The 18,902-nt window shown below is 40.2% G+C and overlaps 1 protein-coding gene across 4 annotated transcripts in view; it reads left to right on the top strand.

The window, feature by feature from the left end:
- Window positions 1-18,902, top strand: part of LOC146004332 (uncharacterized) — a 381,568-nt gene that overhangs the window by 259,464 nt on the left and 103,202 nt on the right. Inside the window, exon 1 of one of the 4 annotated variants that reach the window (XM_083143107.1) lies at window positions 4,869-4,909. The exons of 1 other annotated variant lie outside the window; for it this stretch is intronic. The gene's annotated coding sequence lies outside the window, so the exon portion shown is untranslated. 2 more of the 4 variants (XM_083143106.1, XM_083143109.1) reach the window with 2 other exon arrangements.

The following is an 18,902-nucleotide window of genomic DNA, read 5'->3' as shown; positions in this document are numbered from 1 at the left end:
TGTAGTGATGAACATCCTCGTTGGAAATAAGAAGAAGATTAATCACACGAGCATCGCCATCGTCGACATCGCTTATCCTGACGGGATGCACGACATGTTTATCCAACGTATAGGAATACACGTTGATGATTAAGCGTTTTCCTTCTGCATCTCGTGCTCGTGTTTCGAATTTTGATATATCAGAAATGGTCACCGGGTATTCGATGCCAGCCATTGCATTTTCCAGTTCAGGTTCATGCTGCTTGTAATGATAAACCTGTTCTGGATGATTTGACCAATGAATCGGGTGAAGTTCCGCCAACACACACCAAAGAAAACATTTATCATCTATATTTTGAATGTTCAGCACGGCTTTTTTATTTTTAATATCCACTGGAAGAGGAACGTAGCTGGAAGCGCGAAGAGGCGAGAATTGGTTCACGTAAACAGTTAACGTGTGAGGACTACCACACAGAGACCATCCCGACCCTTTAGCCTCGAAATCGTCGTGTTTCTTAACCAGTTCATTTTGAAAGATCAGAATAAAATTCGTCCAAATTATCGACGTCCGCCAAATGAAGAGCCTGGTTTTTTGTTCGATGATAAAAGACTCTTGTTGTACCATCGACTTTTTCGTATTCGGAAAATAGATCAACATATACTTTTATGGAATTATTTTCCAATTTATTTTTTAGAATATTTATCACGGATGTTTTCGTTTCACGCAAGAAACTAAGAATGTCGCAGCCTGGTTCCGAAGTAAAAGAGAAATCCTGAATATGACGGTTAAATGCAGATCTAATTGGTTTTCGTTCATCGGATAATTTAACTTGTTTGGAAGTGGAAGCTTCGGTTCCTGGATCATCGATTTTTCTTTTCAATGTTCCTTGTTCGGTCGATGGTTTGCAAATTTTCAGGTGTTTACTTAAATTTGTAATGCTGATCATTTTTCCGCATCGAGCACAAGACTTAGAAGGTAACGAACGATTTAAACTCGAAGCTGTTTCATTACATCTTGCCCTGTGTACCGATAAATTGTTCCTTGAGATTAGCTTCCCACAAGTAACACATTTAGTTTTATCATTTTTACGATTGAAACTGGTGGTGGATGCGATTGCTTTCTTCAAAATCACAGAAATCAAAAAAGTCTAGTATATATAGCGATACAATTTTCAGGTATGTTATTTTATATAGAATTTCTTGGGGTGATTACAAAACTCAAAAATTCAATCTACTGTGAATAGAATTTCAGGTATGTTATTTATATAGAATTTCTTGGGTGCGAATACAAAACTCAAGAATTCAATCTACTGTGAATACAATTTTCAGGTATGTTATTTTATATAGAATTTCTTGGGGGTGATTACAAAACTCAAAAAATTCAATCTACTGTGAATAGAATTTCAGGTATGTTATTTATATAGAATTTCTCGGGGGAATACAAAAATTCAAAATTCAATGTACTGTGAATATAATTTCCAGGTATGTTATTTTATATAGAATTTTCTCGGGGTTCATACGTCCCTCTACCCGAGCGTCATGGTCGCAGCGGGGCTCTCGCCCTTCAACGTGAACTTTGGGAGTGGCGTGAATTCCACACCGGAACGTCCGTTCCACCAGGCACGGAAGTGGACGTTTATCGCGGCAGCACGAATCCCACCGGCTGCACGGAAGCGGATCTCCACGTGTATTTTTCGCCCGACACGCTCAACGCTCTGTGCATCCGCAAGATCATGACCTTGCGTAAAAAAATCAAGGAAGCCAAGAACTGCAAGGCCCTGCCGCCGGGCAAATTGCTCGAAATGGACGCGAAACAGAACACTGCGAAGTTGATGATGAACAGCATGTACGGTCAGATGTACGAGCTGAAAGACATTCCCGAAGAAATTCGCGCTCACGTGAACCAACCTTACATTCGCAGGCCGTACGGGAAAACGTGGGGCTCGTTCGTTTCGAAGAACCCCGCTTGCGCGTCCCTCGTCAATTTTCTGTCGCGAACCATCCTACTGAAATCGCGCGACGTGGTCGAAAATTTTGCCTCGAACCCGCGACCGCGCATGATGTACATGGACACGGATTCGCTTTTCATACTCACGGATAAACGCGCTCAAAATAGCTTGATCGATCACCTGCACGAGCGGTTGGTTCCCGAACTGCGGGTGAAGGTCGAATTCGTACTGAAAAACTTTTTCGCGCTGACCAAGAAAAAGTACGTCGTGCAGCTGGCCGACAGCGACGAGGTGCAATTTAAAGGGCTGAGGACTGCTATAGACGTGCGAGAAAGAAATTTTCTAATCACGATCCTGAAGAGAGCATGGGGTGAATACTTCGACACGGGATATCGTCGAACAGATCGTCACGAGCATCGTGTGGCCCACGGCGAAGGCCTACCTGGAGTTCGTGGAAAGACACGCGACTCAATTCGATTTGGGCCGGAAGGGAGATCGAATACGACGTGGACGTAGGCGACGGGTTCGTTCATCCTCACAGAGCGGACCTTTACCTTCAATTCGACGTGGTGAAAAAGGAAAGCGGAGAAGCGTTCCCCACAGCAGCAAATTTGATACTCGTGGACAACTTCGTGCCTCACTTGTTCTCGCAGGTGGAGGTGAGGAAACACAACACCGTCATCGACAGAATCGATTATCCAGGCATCACGTCGACGGCAGTGGGAACATTGAAATTATCCAAAACGGACGCAGCATACTATCAAGCGGGAGATTACAACCTCGACATGACAAAAGATGATTACCTCAAACTTTACGAAGCGTACTCTGCTTACAAGCGCGTGACCGAGGGAAACGTGGACATGTACTACACGCCCAGCGAATTCAAAACCCACAGGCCGATACCACAAAAAGGAAGCAGGTGGTGGTCAACGATCGAACCAACATCAAGATCGTCTGCGAGTTCCACGATACTCTATGCAGCGTCATCCTGGTCGCCGAGAAGTCCTTCGCGTACGACGTGAAGAACGAGAGGGTCACGGAGCAGTTTTAAAAAATTCGTAAGAAAAATAAAGGATAGGTTAAGTTATATCACGTAAGATCGTGGCATTCGTACCAAGTATGAGTGGAAAAAAAATTAGATGCGATGAAAAAAGTCGTCAAACGCTATAAAATCAACAATAAATTGGCAAAATATGCTACCACTGAGGTTAAATCCATAAAAAAAAAGGGCTCGCCAGCTCCTTGCTTTAGGTTAGGTTAGACCAAGGAAAAAACCTTGGTGATTTTATTTCGAGTAAGGTGTTGGCAACACTGCGAGAAAATGAGGCTTATGCCTTACAAGAGAAAACCATTAAGGCGAGCCTCGCCGAGCCTCACTTTCGGGCGTTGAATTGTCTATTTGGGTCTACTCTAAAGTAGGTCAAAGCACGTAGAGGCTCTCGCGTAGTTTAGCACGTAATAAAAAAAATAATTAATAGGTTAAGTTATATCACGTGAGATCGTGATATACCTACAAGTACGAGGTGGGAAAAAAAGAGGAAAATTGAAAATTTTACTAAAACATCGCTAAACGCTAAAACATCTACAAAAAATTGTCAAAATATGTCAAAAACTGATATTCAATTGATAATAAGAGAGGCTAAAAGACGATACCTACTAAGTACTGCGTAGAAACAATAAGTTTACACTACTAACATCGTTTATCCGCAACGCCAGTTATCCGCACATTAAAAAAGCAAGATTCAACGAGTGTTTTCTCATGTCGTTTGTTTTCTTGTACTGTATACGTATGTAGTATTGTGTACTGTATGTATAAAATAAACCTGTAATGTACGTGCTTTTCTTTGTTAAATAAACACATGTTTGATTATCCACAGAAATCGTTATCCACATAACCTTCGGTCCCAATTAATGCGGATAAACGACGTTCTACTGTGGGCTCGCCGTCACCCTCAGGTCGGTGACCTCGGGACTCGTCATTCACCCTAATAGATTGACTTCGCCGTCACCCTAACGACTTGCGTTTCGCCCTCACCCTCATATATCCTTACGACTTGCCTCTCGCCCTCACCCTCACGACTCGCGTTTCGTCCTCACCCTCACGACGACTAGCCTTTTTGCCTTCACTTTCACGACTCCACTTCGCCCTTACCCTGGAACACCCTCACGGATCGACTTCACCCTCACCCTCACGACTCGCCTCTCGCCCACACCCTCACAAGTCTTCGGAGGGTGAGGGTGAGATCTGTTCTCATGAGGGTCGTCCTCCGGAGGGTGACCACTAGGGGTATGTGGGATCCCGAAAAGTTGGGACCGGAATCGGGAAAAAAAAATTCCCGTTCCGATCCCGTCTTCGAGAAATGATTTCCCGACTTTTCGAGATCCCAAGCAGTAGGTAAATAGCGAATGGTCATTTTAAATTGTCGTTAATTTTCGACGTTTTCTCCTATGTAAGTGTCTGGAACTTATTGTAAATTATTAGTTTTTATTCCAGAAATTTAAAAACAATCACGTAAGGTGAAAATGACGTGTAGAATTCGAGATTTCAAAAGCTTCGTGAAATTTCGGACATTTCGTCGGAAAATTACGAATTTTTCCCGTCCCGAATGTCGGGATTTAAAAACATTCCCGTACCGACGAAAACAATTATGTCCTGCAAACCCCTTGGATCCCAAAAAGTCTGGACCTGGATCGGGAAAAAAATTCTCGTCTCAATCCCAACTTTACGGGATCCTGAGCAATCCGAAAATACCGAATGGTCATTTTTAAAAGTCGTTAATTCTCCACGATTTTTGCATTGTAAATGTCTGGAACTTATCTGAAATTGTTAGTTTTTGTACCAAAAATGCAAAAACAATCATTTAAAGTGAAAATGACGTGTAGAATTTGAGATTTCCAGAGCTTTGTCGCTGTTCATGACGTTAATTAGCAATAGTTTGACCTGGCCATACTGTGTGTTTACAACATGGATTCCGATGCAGGTAACTGGCTATCCTAAGTAACGTAAGAAGAATATATATATATGTTCTTACAGAACAGGAACGCAAGGTGAGAAATGCACAGTGCCGAATTGAGTATTATTAACGCTAGAAAGGTATGGTTCTCGGCATGTACGTTGAAGGTAGGGACACGTCAGATTAACGTGTAGACTATAAGGAAGGACAAATCATGACATTGTAATCCTCATTTGTTGTTATATTCTTTTTGGGGTACATTTTATTTGTTCATTGGTTTATTGAAGAATAGTCACAAGAATTTCGTCGCAAGAAACAGTTTAAAACATTCCAGAGAAGAGGTGGCTTGACGGGAGTTGTTTGCGGCTGTGGGTCCTGGCCTTATATGAATAACATTTTTGGCTGGTGTCTTTCCCTTGTTCTGTTGACATTTCGTATCCCAAACAAACCCATTCTTGCCCTTCATTGTTTCCCCTTGCACTTTTATAACAGTTCCGATAGTTTTTTCCTCACCACTTTTTGGTACGCTGGGCTTTACCTTTTTTGGTAACAGTAGTATAAGTCGGAGACGGATTTCTTAAAATTTACAGGAGAAAAGACGAGAAAGTACTTACGGAATTGTGTTCTTGAGAACTTTCTGAAGCCGGAGATATTTTTTTTTATAATCGTGCTACGTATTTTGCCTGTAAATAAGGTATTTTTCGTCAATCATGCATCTCCGTTGTGCGATAGCTCGTGCCGCCATTACCGTCGACTACGTGAATCAAATGTTCCGTGCGTTTGGTTATGCAACCCCCTCACAGTGTAGCAACCACGCGGAAGTTTGACAAGATGACGTGTGAGCGGTTTTTTTTTCAATAAAAGGTAAGACTCTAGTTTACGTCCTTTTCCTAAATAATACGTGTCATATATCGTTGGAAAGCTTATTTGATAAGGAATTCAGCAACGTAAATCCCAAAGCGAGCAAAAATTTCCTGAAGGAGTAAATCGAGAAAACCCTATGTTTTCCGGATATGCGCAATTGAACGTACTGAGGTATTTTTTAGATGATGAAGCACATATTTAGGGGTGAAATGAGTGCTAATGGAACCTAACCTAACAGGCCTAACCTAGCCTCGTAGGCATACCTCGACCCCGTGAATGGATAGTGGGGCTATCGTGAACAGAAAGTGTAAAAAGAAAAAGGTACTTACCCGAAGAGATGCCGGGTGCCACACCACGATCGCGCACCGCGAACGCAAAGAAGCAATCACCATGCAGATAAGGACGTAAAGTAGAGTCTAGCCTCAATTTTAGCTTAAAAACCTTTTGTGAATAGTTTGTGCAGCATTTATCGGTTCATAAGTTTGGAAACACTGCACATCAGCTGACGATAGACAACGTGAGTCAAGATTTGCCCGCCGAATTAGCAACGACCAATAAATGATTATAATGTTAAAAGTAACGTGTTTTCCATGGAAAAAAGTTATGGCCAGCTTGAAAAATCTTCCGCTATGCATATGAGGTAAGTAGCAATGATTTTTATTTGAAAACAACCGAGTTTTATGTGTCTCCGGCTTATACTACTGTTACCTTTTTTTTACTTTCGTTTCAAAGAGTATCATTTTTCTTTTTCCGAGGCTGCTCTGGTGTAGTAGAAATTTCAATTTCTTTTGTACTACTTCTACTTCCAAAGAATCTAAGTCATTTTCATTTGGTGCATACTCGGGGCCAACATCACTATCGTAACAGCTTTCATCTGAATCCGAATTTAATTCAACTTCAGAACTTTCTTCTGCTTCGTCGAGAGCAGCCAATATTACATCTTCACTGTCCAAAAGTTTGACATTGTTTTAGTCTTCCAATTACTTGACATAACAGAATACAGTAACGGTTCAGATTGTTTTATGATTTCTCCTAGCACAAAGACTAATTATTGTAGAATTTTGGAAATCATTGCCAGACGAAATTTGAACCTTCCTTAAAGTAATGAACACTGTTTGGACTCGAAAAAAGTGGTACTACTTTACTATACCAGAGACACCTATCAATGATTTATTTCACAATTTTTTACATTGCTACCGTACTATTCTGCATTGCGGAACATTTATTTAGGTGAAATAATGAATTTCTAACCAAAATAATGTATATTTCATACATTAACGAGTACTTACTGTTGTTCCTTATTTCCCACAAACCATCCACGGGTAGCCCCAAAAACCATTGACGTTAGCCTGAAAATTCACGATAGCCCCACGAACCATCACAGGGATGATGTATGCCTACTAGGTTAGGTTAGGTTCCATTAGCACTCCTTTCGTTAAATTTAGCATACACGGACAACATCGGCTTGTAGCAGCAGCAATAGTGCGTATTGTGCTCTTTTGCAGAAAGCAAATGGCGGCCTCAGCAATAACGCGTCGGAAATAGATTTTCGTAGAAAACCACATGCATTCGCATTAAAATGGATCAAAACTACATTCCCGAACATCAACAATGCTACAGAAAATGATTTGCGTAAGTACTTTCTCCTGTAAATTTGAAGAAATCCATCTCTGGTATAGTAAAGTGTTACCAAAAAAGTTATTTATGTTGAAAAAAAAAACTTGAAAATTACCTTACTCACTTCTTATAGACAAGATATTCTCCATCGACAAGCAACAGTAAATATCGTAGAAGTGTGGGAATAAATGTAGAAGTAAATCGGAACCTAAATAGGTACTTTATTTTAATGCTAAGGGACCAAACCTAACCTGCCTAACCTAACCACGAAACCATATATTGAACAAAACCTTCAGTAATCACTAAAACTCCACAGTATGTGTTAACAGATGTACATCGAAATCGAACCATGTAAAAATTGCATTCGTAGAATGATGAAATCGCTATAAAACAAAAGGAACTTGGGCCCAGAAAACAATGCAAACTGTACTCAAACATTAAAAAAAAACACCCATCAAAGGTAGTGATACGTCAGACTTGCGTGTATGAAAAAAGCCATGAAGCAATTTTACAATACCGGACCCTTCTCCAATTTCGTTCATATTTCGCATACTCAGTAATTTAGGACTCCTAATCACGAATCTGAAGTTAATATTTGGCGCTCACGTGATGAATTTTCAAAAAAAGGGGGTCCGTGTTCGCAACCGGCAATGCATGATTGCTCATTATTTATAGGAAGATTTTGCATTTTGAATATTTTAAGAACGAAATATATATTCTAAATTTTAACTATGTTTGCCTAACCTAACCTTAGCTTACCATGAATGGTTTGTGGGGCTATGCGGGAATGGTTTTTGTTGTGGGGCACCGTTAAGAAATGTAAGTATTGAATACTTTAAGAACGAAATATATATTCTAAATTTTAACTATGTTTGCCTAACGTAACCTTACCATGAATGGTTTTTGGGGCTATGCGGGAATGGTTTTTGTTGTGGGGCACCATTAAAAAATGTGTTTCGTAGCACTTGAGTGACAAATTTTAACTACACAATCATCATTAAGTGTCCTAAATTATTGACTATGCAAAATATGAACGAATACTCCACTATTATTAATATGTACCCAACTGAAAGTGACTATGAAATAGCTTTTTTCAAAGCAAAACTTTTGAAATGACTTCATTTCCTACCTTCAAAGATGCCATCTTCCTCCCACCAACAACTCACAGATTACTGAACAACTGAATGCTCCCTACACTGTTGCCAAACTAACCTGTAATTAAATTAGTCCACATTCCACATACTCTTCCCCTTCTGAGTTGTCACTCTCACTTCCCTCATTTTCCTCTGGCTGCTCGCAGTTTTTCAGGGGGTTATATATCATTCCGGCGAGTTTGAAAAAGTCAACTGTACAGTCCAAACCTAATCGACTGCACCTCTTCAGAAACATGTATTTGGCCAAGTATCCTTAGAAGAAAACATTCTTCGTGCCATAAGAATTGAAATTAACTTTTGCATGCCTCCAGGTCAATTCTATTGTATTAGTGTGAGCCCCAGTCTCCACATCCACGAAGCTCACACTGTGGTTTACCTTGAAATGTTCAAAACCTTTGTCATTCATGTTATCATACACCTTCCTACACTCTGATATTATTGTTGTACCCGGTAGAATCCAGTCCATAATTATATTCACTAAGGTGTCAGCGTCCCTCTTCTTGACTTCTACTAGAAAGCACCATCCAATTCCTCTCTCAATTCCGCCGAAAACCCACTGCCCTTCAACCCGATGGTGCTTTCTATGGCCAAACTTTGACTCGTCAATTTCTACCACTTTGCCGACACCTCCAATTTTCTCACGATTTTCGTAGAATGCGTGCTCTACAAACTCCCAACAAAATGAAGACCAGTCAACAGCTGAAATTTCAGCCTGATCACAAATAACGTTTAATGTGCAATTGGATGCCCACAGATTGACAAAAATGCATAATTGTAACAATGATAATTTTGATTTACAGAAGAATGTTTCCTTTCTAATTGATAGAGAGTAATTTTTCTTCTTTAACACAACCTTCCCTTTACACTTCCATGAATACTTATCTATTGACGCATCATCCTTGTTCAAATTTAATATGTGGACACATATAATTCCCTTCTTTAGGCACAACTCCAAAATCCATTAGTTTGTTAATGAGTCCATGCCTTTCTTCCTCCATACTCCACTTATACAACTGTATTACATTAACAATTCTCTCTTCTGCCATTGTTCCACCCTGAATGCAATCCTAATAACAATGCAACAGTGTGGCAATGCTGTAGATAACGTAACGAATTTCGAACCTCACTTGTTCATATGAGCAAATATGGTTTCCAATTGTTGTTGATGTTTCGAAAATCATCGTGGTAAATCACAATGTCATTTTACAACTTCTGCACATTAATTTACAATTTCTACACGTGACAACCAAATTTTAACTGCAAATACGTCATCAGGACTCCATAATTAGTGAGTATTAGAGTTATTAGCGAAATTATGCCTTTTTTTTTCGTATTGTAAAATCACAACCTTCTACATGTTATTTTGAAAGTTCCACACGAGAGCGTCAATTTTTTACTTCAGATTCATGATTGGGACACGTCAAAATGGCGTATGAAATCTAGAAAAAAATATCCACATACAACACAGGAATGCAGAGTCCACCTGCACTCGATACCGGTCAGTCGGCAACTGACACGAGAAAGCACTGCTGTCTTGGGGAGGGCCTGGAAGGGAGGGGAGCCTACTAACCTTTACTTCCACGTAAAATTTATGTACACTACCTTTCTAGGGTTAGCGAACATATTTTTGTGTCTGAACAGTAAAACACCAGGGTCTCTAATGCATCATTTTAATATGAGATTATAAATACTTATGTTTGAAAACTAATTTATAATACTGTGCAAACAACATGCATTATATTGTGCTGTGCATTTCACCTCAACCAGGCAGGCCTTTAAAATTATAATAATTTAAGTTTCTTCTTACCCAGAATATGAAACGACCAAAGTCCACACATCATCATTCAACATAACTACAACATTGCAGACCTGTAATAGTAGAGAAAGTGTTTTGTAACCAATAAGTTATTGTCACAGAAAGGTATCCCACTTTAGATTTTAAAAAATTGGGACATAGACAAAAAAAAAGTTTCTGTCCCAGCTAAAATGCCACATTTGGTCAACTTATGGTAGGAACATGAATGCTTGTACTTTTAAAAAATAAAAATCCTCCCTTGGTAATATCGTGGCCAAGATTGTTACCTTGTAATCCAGAGATTCCATGTATAATTGCTTGTGCAGTGAGCACACAGGCTGAGATTGGACAATTAAATTGTTACACACCTACAAGGAAGTACACAATCATATATCGCGTGAGGCACCTAAAAGTACCACCTGAAATAGTGAAGAAACCAGAAACAGTAGCGATGTGAGGTTTGCGGGAAACAATAATATCAAATGGGGCTCGTAAATCGGAGGTATGGGGTGGGTCGAAAAATATCGACAAATGGGGCATCTGGAGCAAAGTCATATTTTTTTAAATGGAACGATATTACAATAACATGCATAATATAAAAGAGCACACGCAGAGAAACACAACGCCTTTGGTCTCATGCATCTACTGCACATATGAACGAAGATATGGCCATGTGAAAATATGTAAACAAACTAACAAGTGGCCCATTTGACCGTCAGTACCACGGCATGTACAAGTATGAGATGTCGGAAGCCATTGGACAAGATGAACACAGAACGTGTTAAAGGAAGAAAAAATACAGTAGACATCATCAGCACCATGTATTTGACAGTGTTACAGCATAATGAAGATGACCATGACAGTATGTCGAAGAACCACTGCTTAAGAAGCGAAAACCTGTCAAAGTGTGTGTTCAAAGTGGTGGCCGTCAGCTGCGATACAGGCAATGAGGTGCCCACGCAAAGATCGTTGCACAGAATGTAGCATCTTGTAGGGAATGTCCCTACAGGCCACAGTAATGCGGTGTTGCATATCCTCTGGAGTTGTTGGCACATCCCGGTAGACAATGTCCTTCAGCTTTCCCCACAGGAAAAAGTTTAACGGTGTCAAATCTGGGGAACGAGCCGGCCATTTGACAGGCCCTCCACATCCAATCCAACGATTTGGAAATGTATTTTCCACACATGCTGTAGCGCGTCTTGCACTGTGAGCTGGGCACCCGTCATGTTGGTACCACATTTCCCTCCTTGTCTGAAGTGGTATGTCCTCCAATAGTACAGGCAGTTCATGTTGTAAAAACTGTATGTATCGGTCAGCATTCAGTGTCCCTTGTACAAAAAAAAGGGCCTATGAGATATTCACCCACTATACCTCACCACACGGGGTGTAAGGGGTGACCTTCCACTTAGTACACCCAAATGTCAACCTCACTTCCACATTAGTACACCCTGGACTGAAGACTAACGAGGCTCTGGCGACTGGCCCCATGGCCAGTATAATTTTGTTTGTGTTGTCCTGTGTTTTGTCCTTCTTTGTGCTGAGTGTTCTTTGCAGCCTCGGCTTTTAACGAAAGTCAGAACATTTTAATATTTTATGATTTTAATTAAGCAACGTTAGAGTTGTTAAGTGAAACTGTAAGGGGCTGGACCCCGTATAGGGTGACGGGTGCAAAATAGCCTTAGTGCTGATGCACCCAAAATTTTAAAATCAAAATCAAATCAAATATACCACACGTTCACACTCCATGGGCGCTGGCGTTCCACTTGGCGAAGCCAATGTGGATTTGTCACCGACCAATAGTGCATGTTCCTTAGGTTGACATTTCCATGATTGGTAAAATTTGCCTCGTCAGTGAAGAGGATACGTGACAAATCTGGTGTGTCGTGTCATAACAACCATGTGCAAAACCGAACATGGTCCACAAAATCATTCCCGTGAAGTTCCTGATGGAGGGAGATATGATATGGGTGAAACTTGTGTGTGTGCAGAATGCGCAATACACTTCGCTGACTCATCCCAGCATCCCTGGCAATTTCACGGGAGCTAACGTGCGGATTCACAGCAACAGCGGCGAGAACATTTGTTGCACCTGCCTCACCTGTAGTTGGCTTGTTCCGCACACGTGCTCGTGGTGTTACACTTCCAGTGTCTCTTACTTTAATAACTTACCAAACAGACGTCGAGATGGCTGTCGTCTGTCCTGATATCTCTCTGCGTACACACGGTAGGCTTCTGAGGCATTCTTTCGGCATTCCCCATAAATCAGGATCATGTCCGCTTTTTCTATGTTTGTGAACACCATAATCTTCGCTCTTACCACTACGACTGCTTGCTATGAACTAACACGATCTCGTGGACCTACTATCAAAACTTGCTCTGCTTAAAGGCAGTTCTGTCAGGCACTTGAGAAGTCTTACATGCCGTTGTACTGACGGTCAAGTGGGCCACTTGTTAGTTTGTTTACATATTTTCACATGGCCATATCTTCGTTCCTATGTGCAGTAGATGCATGAGATCAACGGCGGTGTGTTTCTCTGCGTGTGCTCTTTTATATTATGCATGTTATTGTATATCGTTCCATTTAAAAAAATACGACTTTGCTCCAGATGCCCCATTTTTCGATATTTTTTGACCCACCCCATACCTCCGATTTACAAGCCCCATTTGATATTATTGTTTCCTGCAAACCTCACATCGCTACTGTTTCTGGTTTCTTCGCTATTTCAGGTGGTACTTTTAGGTGCCTCACGCGGTATATATACAGGCTGCTTCAAAATGATGTGAACGATTTCAACTTCTTATATTTTTTATATTTTTCTTCCAAATTGCTTTAAATTTTACATGTAATTCCTAAAACTGTCCAAGTTTTTTTTTTATAAAATTTTGAACACAGTATCTCACAAATGTTCTAAGTGAGCCCCCTTTGTTACCCTGCATACATCAATTCGGTAATCCAATTCCGCCCAGACCCGTTTCAACATGTCTGCATCAACAGTTTGCACTGCAGCAGTAATGCGCTCTTTCAGTTCATTGACATCTGCGGGTAGAGGAGGTTTGTACACAATGTCTTTTAGATGTCCCCAGAGAAAAAAATCACGGGGGTTATATCCGGGCATCTTGGTGGCCAACGTAGTAACTGTTGATCATTTTGAGTAGATCGCCCAATCCAGCGGTCTGGCAGTCTGTTATTAAGGTAATTTCGAACATGGCGATGAAAGTGGCATGGGGCTCCATCCAGTTGATAGATGAAGTTTGCACTGGCACGTTCAAGCTGCGGCATAAGCCATGTAGTAAGCATGTGTAGAAATGTTTGTCAAGTCACAGTTTCTTCGTGAAAGAAGTACGGACCGTACACTTTGGTTGATGAAATGGCGCAAAACACATTAGTCTTCGGTGAATCACGCACAACTTCAACGATTTGATGCGGATTCTCAGTCCCCCAGATGTGAACATTTTTCTTGTTCACTCTTCCTGTCACATGGAACGTAGCCTCATCACTGAAACAAAGTTTGTCAATAAAATCATCATCACCACTGCATAACTAGAAATGACTCACAATAATTTTTGCGGGACGTGTGATCATTATGTGTTAAATGTTGTAACAACTGCACTCGATAGGGATACATCTTTAAACGCCTATGCACTACATGCCAAACAGTTGCTCGAGGCATTGTTAGCTCTTGACTCACTTTCGTTGTAGACTTTTGGGGGGCTACGTTGAAAACTAGCTCGAACACTCTCGACATCTGCCTCAGACGTGGACGGTCTACCGGACGATTTTCCTTTGGAAATGCACCCGTTGTCTTGAATTTATCATACCACTTACGTATGGAGTTCTTGGATGGTGGGGGGGGGGGGGGTGTAAGGGGTGATCTTCCACGTAGTACACCCAAATGTCAACCTCACTTCCACATTAGTACACCCTGGACCGAAGACTAACGAGGCTCTGGCGACTGGCCCCATGACCAGTATAATTTTGTTTGTATTGTCCTGTTCTTTTGTCCTTATGTGTGCTGAGTGCCCCTTTACAGCCTCAGCTTTTAACGAAAGTCAGAACCTTTTAAGATTTTACTTATGCAACGTTAGAGTTGTTCTTTGTAAAGATAAGGGGCTGGACCCCGTATAATCTGATGGGTGCAAAATGGCCTAAGTGCTGACGCACCCACAATTTTAACTTCAGATCAGATCAGATCTTGGATGGTTGTTCTTTACGAAATTTTGTATGAAACTCACGCTGAACACTAACAACAGACCGACAAACGTGAAACTGTAGGACGCAAAAAGCTTTCTCTGCACCACAGGCAGCCATTTTGGAACTTATCACTCTGCCACCTAGTGGAGAAATTTGGAACTACTACGACAGTTGCAAACAAAACTCGAGGATATAGTTGAAAGTATTTTCATAGAACTTTAATTGTTGATAAAGTTTTATCGCTCATGGAACGGTTTCTTATCATTCAAACCATTTTGAAGCATGCTGTATATATGTATTGGTATCGGCCAATACAAGTGGTATCGGTATTGGTAGAAAGTGGTGTTGCAAAACCACTTCAACAACACTTGGATACTGGTAGATATCAGAAAAACATGTAACTTTTCCTCATAAACATTACCTCCAAAGTGCTTAGTTTTTGCGTTCTTAAGTTCTTAAAATCTAATGTGTATTTAAGCAACCCAACACTGCAAATGATCGCTCTGACATAACTTCCATGGACGCGTGGCAGGGCTGCCACTAACGTCAATCGAGAGTCTTACCTAAGCAAAGTACAAAAGAATAATGATACTTGCAATGTTGTAAGATGTATTTACAGTACTTACAAACTGACCAAAACAAAGAATTTCCAACAAACGTGGACTGAAATTCAAATGTTCATTCTAAAAAGTCTCTATTGTATTCCGACTATCATGCAATATCAATAATTGCAAAAGAGGTGTACGACAGATGTTGATGAAATTGACAAACAAACAAATGCTACATAATGTGCTCCCCTCCTCATTTAGAACATGCAAACTTTTAATCAAGTTCATCACACAATATGGGAGCAAGGCCCTTACTGGGAACAAAATAATATTAAGGGTAAAGCATATAATTTTATTGTCTGTGTATGCACTAATTGACTTTTTCCCTGTCATACAACACACCCAAGACTTTAGTTATTTTTTTAATTTCTTATGTTCACTGTATCCGAACCATTACATGTCTCCACCAGGTATCGATTCCAGCGTGGCATCCTTTCCTGTCATATATGTATGATGTATGATTGATATGTGCCATTGCATTTCTGTGTTTACGCCAGTCACAGTGGGTGCAATGACCATTTGATGTAGCCTATCTTGTTTGACTGTATAGGTTGTTCACCCTCCCCTCCCCTCTCCTTGTTCCCCTATGTTGCATTGTTTTAGGATGCTGCATATTCTCACTTTTCTTCCCTGGATAAGTTGTAAGCCATTTCCCAACATTGAATATCATCAATTATGTTCATTCTTTCCTACACTCTCCCACAGCGTCAAAATCCTCTCATCTTCTGCAGGATCCATTTTAAAATGGCAAACAAGACAGCTTGCAGCTGGTTAAAAAGATCAGGGATATAAAATTTATAGGTCACACTGGGTGGATAGGATCAGGTCCAAAGGTAAAACTTGTTTTTGCTAGGCCTGGAGCCAAACTGACAAGTGATGAGTGAGTGGGGTGTGTTAATAACAGGGTTGGCATTTTGCCCATATCATTGGGTTTTTTCAGGTTATGTTTGTATATATATTTTAAAAATTAAATTAAATTTTCCCTGACAGTATTATATTGGAAAATTCAATTTAATTTTTTTTTAGTTCACTGAATCAGAAACTATTTAATATTTTCTGTTAACATAGTTAAGAATTGACAATCAAGGTCTTACAGCTTGAAATGATTAAACTGAAATCATACATAAACCGTTCCGCAACAGACCATTGAGGACCCAGGCCTACCTACCGACTGCTGGCCACACTCCCACCTGATCCTACTCTTACAGGGTGACGTGTGGTCAGCACGATGAACCCCCAGTCATCGTTGTAGGATTTACATTTGTTACATTTCCCCAATGAGACTCAAACCTTCACATGTTCCATAGCCAGAGCCTGAAGCATGACCTCACAGCCACAGTGCTATTTGACCAACTGTTTGATTCTACTCTTGCTAGATGGTGTTATAGTTAATATATCTATGATCAGTTCCCAGGGTTGCACATTGCAATACTATACTAATACTTGATAACTTTGATGGTTTAGTAAACCTCCATTGGGGAGTTGTTAGTACAGCATGCTGCAATGCCAGGGTTCCCGGGTTCGAATCCTGGTTTTGACGTGGATGTTTGTTCCAATGATAATACAGAGAGCTGGTTCCCATGGCGGAGTGGTTGGCAGATTGCGCTAAGACGGCAGGGGTCCCAGGTTCGAATCCTGGTCTAGGCATGGATGTTTATAAGTGTTCACTTCACAAAAGTGCCACAAGAAGCGAAGTAAAATAAAAGCAAATCAATCAATTGATAATATAGAGAAAATTCATGTGTGTGAAAATTGAGAAATTAGAGAGAAGGGGGATGCTACTGCTTAGGCGTATTACTTTTATTACAAATGTAAAAAAAAGTAGACAGGCTGGCTGACTGTCATGCAGACAACCTGGGTTCGAATCTTGGGGTGGGTGATCTAAGGTTGGACTTTTTCCAGTCTTGCCTTGCACAAAGCAGCTCTGGAACTCACCCAGCCTAAAACACTGATGAACAAATTCAAACTTTTTTTTGCTCCTTTGAACGAAAATAGGTGATTATTTATAATTCGACCCCGCTGAATCCAAATCTGAAAGTAGAAATGCTGTATCACCTATCGTTTTCCCTGGATTTTCATTTTTTTTTAATAAAAATTTAATTCCCTTTGTAATAATACATCGAAATTTGAAATTATTTTTGTTTGTTTGCTCATGAAATAAGATTTAAATATTGAAGTGAATAACTATGAAATATAAAAAAATTAAAAAATGTATATAGGACCGATTTTGACTGTTCAATGAAGAAATTTAATGCAAAAAAAGGAAAAAAAAACACATTTTTACTCGCATTTTCAAAATTTCTTTCTTGAACTCTGCCGTTTGTAACTGCCACCAGAAACCTCTTCCTTGAGGTTCCAACAGTAGTCTGCTAACATGTTCTGTACTGATTTTCCTGCATATCGTTTCTCCATGACAAAAATATCCTGGTGAAATCTCTCGCCGCATTCGTCACTAACCACGCCCAAGTTAGGGGGGGAAAAGTCCAAATGCGAATGTAAAAAGTGAATTTTCAAGGACATATTGCACCCCATGTGCTGATAACACTTCAACAAGTTCATAACAAGTTCCTTGTAGTTGCCAGCTTTCATATTTTCAAGAAAATTACAGCATACTTGTCTGAAAGCTAACCATGCGCATTTCTCTTTTTCTGTTAGCAATTCCACAAAGTTGTCATCATGAATGATCTCACGGATTTGCGGCCCAATAAATATGCCTTCTTTTAACTTACTATCACTGAGTTTAGGAAATGTTTTTCTCAAATACCCAAAACCCTCACCGTGTTTATCCAAAGCCTTAACAACATTTTTCATGAGCCTTAACTTTATATGCAACGGTGGTAACAAAATCTTGTCTTGCTGAAGTAGAGGGTGATTCCTAACACTTTTCTCTCCAGGAATTAAGTTTTTTCGTATGGGTCAATCCAAAATGTTGTAATGTTAATCTTCTGCCCAGCTGCCCCATTTGCAAAGAAAGCTACAAAATTTTGTAAACCCAGATTGCAGGCCCAACAGTATACCAATTATTTTGAGGTCTCCGCATATCTGCCAACCATATTTTTCATAAATTATCAATTTTAATATTGTATCCATATTTTCATATGTTTCCTTCACGGTGGAAGAATAGGCAAGGCATACTGATGGGTATATATTCCCATTATGCAACAATACTACTTTTAAACTATTGTTAGATGAATCTAAATATAGTCTCCACTCGTTTGAGTTGTGACTCCTTCCAAGTTCTTGCAGAAGGCCTTCTACATCATCGCAGTAAGTTAACTCATTACTAACAGGAAAAAAAATGTGTCAGTGATTGTTGGCGTTTCCGATATGACACCTTAACACCATCTTGTAATAAATTCCACCCTCGGAGACGAGAACCTAATAATTCCGCTTGAACTTTAGAAAGGTTGAGGTCTCTGACTAGATCATTTAGTTCGGATTGGGAAATAAAGTGAGGTATATTTGGATCAGGAAAATATGGATCGGTGTTTGAATATGAAGGTCCAGGTTCGTCATCTGGAGAAGAGCATTGCTTGGTTCTGTTTCATCCACTGTCTATTCTTGAGGAGGCTTAGGAATTGGTATAAAATCATGACTCATAGGTTTCTTGGCTGAAGGGACATCAGGATAAAATCTAGAATGTTTTAGAACTATATCCCACTATGTTTGTTAAACAGAAGTAACAATCCGTAGTATGATCTTTCTGTTCTGTTCATATTATGTGAGTGCCATTAAGCCAACCACGTAAAGTTCGCGAACAATTACAACGAATTTTACCTGGTGCCCAGCT

This window comes from Lepisma saccharinum, chromosome 21 (assembly GCF_977018435.1).
Source record: "Lepisma saccharinum chromosome 21, izLepSacc3.1, whole genome shotgun sequence".
Lineage (NCBI taxonomy): Eukaryota > Metazoa > Arthropoda > Insecta > Zygentoma > Lepismatidae > Lepisma > Lepisma saccharinum.
Note: the sequence above shows the minus strand (reverse complement) of the source record. Positions and strands in the feature narration are given on the sequence as shown.